The sequence below is a fragment of the Amblyraja radiata genome, chromosome 33 (genome assembly GCF_010909765.2).
Source record: "Amblyraja radiata isolate CabotCenter1 chromosome 33, sAmbRad1.1.pri, whole genome shotgun sequence".
Taxonomy (NCBI): domain Eukaryota; kingdom Metazoa; phylum Chordata; class Chondrichthyes; order Rajiformes; family Rajidae; genus Amblyraja; species Amblyraja radiata.
The window spans coordinates 29,737,779-29,745,882 of NC_045988.1; the positions used below are offsets into that span (position 1 = coordinate 29,737,779).

At 54.2% G+C, this 8,104-nt stretch overlaps 1 protein-coding gene across 2 annotated transcripts in view; it reads right to left on the bottom strand.

Moving 5' to 3' along the window:
- The window catches only part of kcnj5 (potassium inwardly rectifying channel subfamily J member 5), a 59,054-nt gene that overhangs the window by 50,653 nt on the left and 297 nt on the right, over positions 1-8,104 (bottom strand). The window contains exon 1 of one of the 2 annotated variants that reach the window (XM_033049577.1): positions 6,936-7,201. The exons of the other annotated variant lie outside the window; for it this stretch is intronic. The gene's annotated coding sequence lies outside the window, so the exon portion shown is untranslated. Of the gene's footprint in view, positions 1-6,935; positions 7,202-8,104 lie in introns of those variants that run through there. 2 annotated transcript variants of the gene reach the window in all.

Genomic DNA, 8,104 nt, shown 5'->3' on the forward strand with positions numbered 1-8,104 from the left:
GAAAAGCCGCAGGCACCGAGCGGAGAATGAGCAGGGTGCTGAGCATCAGCCGCTCTGGAAATATGAGAAATAATTCAATTTAATAACACTCGTGTCATTGTGCGGCGGTCTGGCCTCAACTAGCGCCGTAAACAACCACCTTATTCCGCCCAACTCGCTCCGCTCCCGGCTAACGTTCCCCACGGACCCCAGGCATCCCGCTGCTGGGAGTCTTGTGGGGGGGGGGGGGGGATGGGGGGGTGCCGGTGTAGGGGTGAGGGGCAAGTGCGGATGGTGGGTGCGGGTGTAGAGGCGGGTGGGGGGGGGGGGGGGGGGTGCGGGCTGTGGGTGCGGGTGCAGAGTTGTGGGTGGTGCTGGTGTAGAGGCGGGTGGGGGCGCGGGTGTTGGGTGCGGGTGCAGGGTTGCGGGTGGGCGGGGGAACACCCGCACTGACCCGTCCCGGCACTACTCCGACAGCGGCCCGCCCCGGGATCGGCCAGAGGCCGCGGCCCGCACACGAGAGCGGTGATCCTGGGCTCTGGCATAAAACACGCAGAGACGGTTCACTGGGACAGGACTGGAGACGTCTGGTCAACTCCAAGATCTGTCCCAGTTTACAGCCCAGAGCTGTAATTTGTAATTTGGTTCCCTAATTACACGTGACCTGTGCATCGTCCTACTCGTTCCACCGTGTGAGAAGGAACTGCAGATGTGGTTTACACCTAAAATGCTCAGTCTGATGAAACGTCTCGACCCGAAACGTCACCTATTCCTTCGCTCCATAGATGCTGCCTGACCCACCGAGTTTCTCCAGCATTTTTGTCTATCACTGAGTTACTGCAGCACCTTGTGTTTGTCTACTAGTTCCACTGTTCGCATCCTTGAATCCCTTCGTTATCACCTCTTCCACAGCCAACAATGGGCCATTATAGGCTCCATCTTTTTTTGGTCATCCGTTGCCGGCTCCGATTAGTTCTGACCTTTTCCTGCATTCAGTTCCTTCCCCTCTACTTTCAATCTGAAGAAGGGTCCCGACACGAAACGTCACCCATTCTTTGTCTCCAGAGATGCTGCCTGGCCCGCTGAGTTCCTCCAGCACATTGTGTCTATGTAAAACAGGACATGCTGGGAACACTGGGGGATCAGGCAGAACCTGCAGGAAGAGAATTAGAGTCATGTTATAGACCGAGTGACCATCATGGTCCGAAGGGTCCCTGCCCGAAACGTCACCCATCCAGAAGGTTTAGGAGCAGAATGAGGCAATTCTGCCCATCAAGTCTACTCCGCCATTTAATCATGGCTGATCTACCTCCCTCCATTGCAAGGAAGGACTTTCTTGCTATTGAGGGAGTGCAGCGTAGGTTACAAGGTTAATTCCCGGGATGGCGGAACTGTCATATGCTGAGAGAATGGAGCGGCTGGGCTTGTTTGCTCTGGAATTTAGAAGGATGAGAGGGTATCTTATTGAAACATATACGATTATTAAGGGTTTGGACACGCTAGAGGCAGGAAACATGTTCCCGATATTGGGGGAGTCCAGAACCAGGGGCCACAGTTTAAGAACAAGGGGCAAGCCATTTAGAACGGAGAGGAGGAAAGCCCTTTTCACACAGAGAGTTGTGAGTCTGTGGAATTCTCTGCCGCAGAGGGCGGTGGAGGCCGGTTCTCTGTATACTTTCAAGAGAGAGCTAGACAGGGCTCTTAACGATAGCGGAGTCAGTGGATATGGGGAGAAGGCAGGAACGGGGTACTGATTGGGGATGATCAGCCATGATCACATTGAATGGCGGTGCTGGCTCGACCTGCCTTCTCCCCATAACCCCTGACACCCGTACTAATAATCAATGTTGTCCAGAGATGCCCATGATCCATTGAGTTGCTCCAGCACATTGAGTCTTTTTTTTGTAAACTGGCACCTGCATTTACTCCAGCACATTGAGTTTTTTTTTGTAAACTGACGCCTGCAGTTCCTGGTGCCTCCAACCTTATTCACAGCTGTTTCACTCTCCACAGGTTCTGTCCGAACTACTGTGTGATTCCAGCATTCGTTTTTAGATAGAGCACTTAAAGATAGCGGAGGCAGGTAGACATGGGGGAGAAAGCAGGAACGGGGTACTGATTCTGGATGATCAGTCATGACCACATTGAATGGCGGTGCAGGCTCGAATGGGCGAATGGTTTACTCCTGCACCTATTGTCTATTGTTTTTCTTATATCAGATTTTGCTTGGCTTTCATTTAGAATCTGCAACAATCACCCCGCAGGAATAAACAAACGGACACACATTGCTGGAGTAACTCAGCGGGCCAGGCAGCATGTCTGGAGAACATGGATAGGTGGTGTTTCTGGGCGAGGGCCTTCTTAACTACTGGGACTAATCTAAATTCTGGGGCTCGGGCAGTTTGCGGGTCCAAAGAGCAGCGGTAGAGTTGCTGCCTCGCAGCGCCAGAGACCCCGGGTATATCCTGACTACGGGTGCTGTCTGTACGGAGTTTGTACGTTCTCTCCGTGACCGCGTGGGTTATCTACGGGTGCTCCGGTTTCCTCCCACACTCCAAAGACGTGCAGGTTTGTAGGTTAATTGTCGCTAGTGTGTGTAGGATAGTGCTAGTGTACGGGATAATCGCTGCTTGGCGTGGACTCGTTGGGCCGATGGCCTATTTCCGTGCTGTAGCTCTAAACTAAACTAAGAGGATTGCTGGAGGCAGGTCAACGCTGCCATTTGGGTGCTAGACGTGGTATATGGGGTGGGGGTGGGGCAGGGGACAGAGATCACTCCTGGCGTCTCGCCCAGCTCTACTCTCCCCGACAACACTGTCTGAAGAAGGGTCCTAACCCGAAACGTCGCCTGCCCATTCCTTCCACAAATGCTGCCTGCCCCGCTGACTTAATGCAGCACGTTGTATTAATGGCTCCAGCATTCTTTAAACTCTGAGTAACTGCTGGCCCAGATAAACCGTATCCCGGGTGTAAGTGAAGAGAGGAGATCAATGATCTGGATGATGGTGTGGTAAATTGGATTAGTAAGTATGCAGATGATACTAAGATAGGTGGGGTTGTGGATAATGAAGTAGTTTTTCAAAGTCTACAGAGAGATTTATGCCAGTTGGAAGAGTAGCCTGAAAGATGGCAGGTGGAGTTTAATGATGATAAGTGTGAGGTGCTACATCTTGGCAGGACAAATCAAAATAGGACGTACATGGTAAATGGTAGGGAATTGAAGAATGCAGGTGAACAGAGGGATCTGGGAATAACTGTGCACAGTTCCCTGAAAGTGGAATCTCATGTAGATAGGGTGGTAAAGAAAGCTTTTGGTGTGCTGGCCTTTATAAATCAGAGCATTGAGTATAGAAGTTGGGATGTAATGTTAAAATTGTACAAGGCATTGGTGAGGCCAATTCTGGAGTATGGGGTACAATTTTGGTCGCCTAATTATAGGAAGGATGTCAACAAAATAGAGAGAGTACAGAGGAGATTTACTAGAATGTTGCCTGGGTTTCAGCAACTAAGTTACAGAGAAAGGTTGAACAAGTTAGGGCTTTATTCTTTGGAGCGCAGAAGGTTAAGGGGGGACTTGATAGAGGTCTTTAAAATGATGAGAGGGATAGACAGAGTTGACGTGGATAAGCTTTTCCCACTGAGAGTAGGGAAGATTCAAACAAGGGGACATGACTTGAGAATTAAGGGACAGAAGTTTAGGGGTAACATGAGGGGGAACTGAGGGGGAACTTCTTTACTCAGAGAGTGGTGGCTGTGTGGAATGAGCTTCCAGGGAAGGTGGTGGAGGCAGGTTCGATTTTATCATTTAAAAATAAATTGGATAGTTATATGGACGGGAAAGGAATGGAGGGTTATGGTCTGAGCGCAGGTATATGGGACTAGGGGAGAATACGTGTTCGGCACGGATTAGAAGGGTCGAGATGGCCTGTTTCCGTGCTGTAATTGTTATATGGTTATATGGTTATATGGTTATATAGCATGGCCCATGAAAGTCACTTCCCAACCCCCTTTGACTGCAGGAGTGCTGGGCAGTGATATACTGTAGCTTAAACAAGGAGAACAGATAAAGTATCTATGTGTAGGAAGGAACTGCAGATGTTGATTTCAACCGAAGATAGACAGACATAAAGTGCTGTAGTAACTCAGCGGGACAGGCAGCAACTCTGGAAAGAAGGAATGGGTGACGATTCGGGTCGAGTTAAGAGTCGTGAATTCACGATGCAGCGGCATAAGTCTTGTGCTCCAGATTCCAGCATCTGCCGCTCCTTGTGTCAGTATTGTGGTCTTGTGTAGGTCGCGGAGACAGGGTCGTGTCTACACCCGCCCATTTTATTTTATTTTAGTTTAGTTTAGAGATACAGCGCGGAATCAGGACCTTCGGCTCACCGAATCCGCGCCGACCAGCGATCCCCGTACACGAACACCATTATACACGACATTAGGGACAATGTACAATCTTTACCGGTCAATTAACAGACAAACCTATACGTCTTTGGAATGTTAGGAGGAAACCGGAGCACCCGGCGAAACCCCGTGCGGTCACAGGGAGAACGTACAAACTCCACACAGACAGCACTTGTAGTCGGGATCGAACCCGGGTCTCTGGAGCTGTGAGGCAGCCACGCTACCGCTGCGCCACCGTGCCAACCGGGTCCCAAGACAGATGATCAACACTGGAGTCTGTGGGGCCGCGCCGGGCCCGGCCGGGTGAGGGGCGGATACAGATACAGATACAGAGGGGCGGACACATGGTTACTTGGATGGAGTGAGGCACAGCGGGCACTAGCTGGGTGACGGGATCAGATGTCGGACACGGATCTGTGGCTGCTCCACCCTCCCCAGTCACTGGGTCCCGTCCCTTCACTGCCCGCGCCCGTCACCGGCTAGGCCATGACAATACATGATTACAATCATGTACATGTGTATATGGTGTATCTGTACCCCCGATTGTAATCATGTGTTGTCTTTCTGCTGACTGGTTAGCACGCAAAACAAGTATTTCACTGTACCTCGTTACATGCGACAATAAACTAAACTTAAACTGTAGGCTGTTCCTGTACCTTACCTGCAGAAATACACATGTATTCTAGTAAGATAGACACGACATGCTGGAGTAACTGAGCGGCACCGGCAGCACCTCTGGAGAAAAGGAATGGGGGGCGATTCGGGTCGAGACCCTTCTTCACAAGTGGAAGCTTTCAGAACGCCACCCATTCCTTCTACCCAGAGATGTTGCCTGTGTTACTCCAGCGTTTTGTGTCTATCTTCGGTTTAAACCAACATCTGCAGTTCCTTCCTACCCAAGTATTCTAGTAACTCAACAAGTCAGAGGGTTACTCCAGCACTTTGTGTTTTGCTCAGGATCCCAGCATCTGCAGTTCCTTGTGTCTCGACATCTGGAACAGTCACTTTCTCGTCTCCTGTACTTTAAAGTTTTATTTGTCCTCTCTTGTTTACGCCTCTAATAGACACCCTTCCTCTAGTCCTCGCCCACCCGGCCCGGCGGCACCACCACATACTGTCCGTCCATCCCCTACCTCCACTCATCTCCCTCGCATCCACCTGCCTCTGGCGGATTCAAGTCCTTGTCCGTCCCGCTCTCCGCTCTCCATTCATGCTCCCAACCAGACTGAACTCGTCTTTTCTCAATTCGGATTTAACACCAGTGGCCTGACCGTCACCACAGCCCCTGTCACCCCAGCCCCTGTCACCCCAGCCCCTGTCACCACAGCCACTGTCACCTCAGCCCCTGTCACCTCAGCCCCTGTCACCCCCGCCCCTGTCGCCACAGCCCCTGTCACCCCAGCCCCTGTCACCACAGCCACTGTCACCTTAGCCCCTGTCACCTCAGCCCCTGTCACCCCCGCCCCTGTCACCACAGCCCCTGTCACCCCAGCCCCTGTCACCTCAGCCCCTGTCACCCAGCCCCTGTCACCACAGCCCCTGTCACCACAGCCCCTGTCACCACAGCCCCTGTCACCCCAGTCCCTGTACTGGTGAACACCCGCGCGGTTCTGCCTCTGTGTTTGTGCGGCTCCGTGGAACAGGCGCCCGCCGCGCCCGGGTAGACTCGGGGTTACACACTCCCGGGTTAGAGTCATAAGGTCATAAGGAATAGGAGTAGAATCAGGCCATTCGGCCCATCAAGTCTATTCCGCCATTCAATCAATCATGGCTGATCTATCTCTCCTTCCAAACCCCATTCTTCTGCCTTCTCCCCATAACCCCTGACCCGGGTACACACTCCCGGGGTAGAGTCGGGGTGTATGTAACAGACTCGCCCGGGGGAGGTCGGGTAAACGGGGAAGGAACGGCGCAGTGTGATTTTTGAAGAAAGTAAAACGCAGCCACAGGTTCTGTGGACACGCATCTTAATTTGAACAATCATCTTAGAGCACGGAGCGGAGGACCGTGTAAACATTGTAAATATGTTACTAAACCGGCGCTAGAACTCGTCGCAGGGGCAGCTCCGCGGGGGCGGGGGGGGGGGGGGGGGGGGCTACTGTGTCGCTGGCGGCTCCTCTGACAGTTCTGCAGGAAGTGCCCCCTTCCCTCACCCCACTCACCCCCTCCTTCTCTCCCCTTCCCCCCTTCTCTCCCCACTTCCCCTCACCCCCTCATTCCCTCCCTTCTCCCCCCCCTCTCTCCCCTTCCCCCCCTCCTCCCCTCTCGCCCCTCCTCCCCCACCATTCAATTCCCCTAAATATATGTTTTAATCCCCTCCACCCATTGACTCGTGGCTTTCAGTCACCTTAAGCTCTCAGCCCCAGCTACGCTCCGGCTGCCGATCGTTTTAATGCAGACTCAATGAGTTATACACGATGCTGGAACCTAAACGACAACACAGAGAACTGGGGGATCTCAGCGGGTCATTGTGTAGAAACGTCCACCCGCTCCACAGATGCTGAGTCCCCCCAGCATTTTGCGTCAGTCATTTTAACCCGGCTGCCGCTTACCGATTGTCCTGGAATCGGGATCACTGCATCCCCACCGCGACCCCTCAAATTTTCTGAGATCAAACGTGCAGGAAATATCAGCGAGAGGACGACCGGTCGACAGATTTTCACGAGAGAGGCTCCAGTCTCACTGGAGCGAAGCAGGGTCCCGCCCGGAACATCACACACTCACGTCCTCCACAGATGCTGCTTGACCCGCTGAGTTACTCCAGCACTTTGTGTTTAGCTGAATATTGCAGCATCTTGTCTCCAGTCCCAGTGATGGATACAAGTCCCTTTATTCTCCCTCTCCCCCCCCCCCCTCCCTCCACCACTCCAGGCCCCGCCCGCGGTCTGTGCGGAGCTGTAACGCCGCTACACTGCCCGCAGTCCCCTCCCACCACCACTACCTCCCCCCCCCCCCGGCGAGGGAGCGCCTCCCGCAATCAGAGCGGGTTATCAGTGAACACGATCCATGCACTCGTCGACCACCCCCTCCCACCCATCACTCGTACCCGCAACACCGACCCCTCAATCACCCCCCCCCACCACTGCCTCACGACCTCTCCCCACACTGACCCACCCCACTCCACCACCGCACAGTCCCCCCGTCACCCACACCTGCAGCACCCACCTCATACACTCACCCCCTCGTCCCACCTCCCCCTCCCCTCACCCTAGCCCGCAACTCCCACCCATCTTAATCACCCCTCCCCTCCCCAACTCACTCCCTCCCCCCGCCCCCCTCACCGGTGCCCGCAACTCCCAATCCGCCCCCTCCCCACCTCTCTCCCCCGTCTCCACCCATGGGCGTCTGAAGAAGGGTTTCGGCCCGAAACGTCGCCTATTTCCTTCGCTCCATAGATGCTGCTGCACCCGCTGAGTTCCTCCAGCAATTTTGTGTACCCACCCATGGACTGCCGTGACTGTCCGGCCGCTGGCCGCCGGCAGTCAGTTGTGGACCTATTCTGTGCCGTCTGCCGGGACCCGCCCGGGGGCTGCGCCGGCTCATTCCCCTCCCCACCCCCACCCTAAGCTCCACTCTGCTCCCCCATCCTCCCCTCCCAACCCCCACCCTCCCCTCCCCACTCCACCCTCCCCACCCCCACCCTCCCCTCCCCTCCACTCCTCCCGCATCCTCTCCTCCCCACCCCCACCCTCTCACCCCCACCATCCCCTCTCCTCCCGCC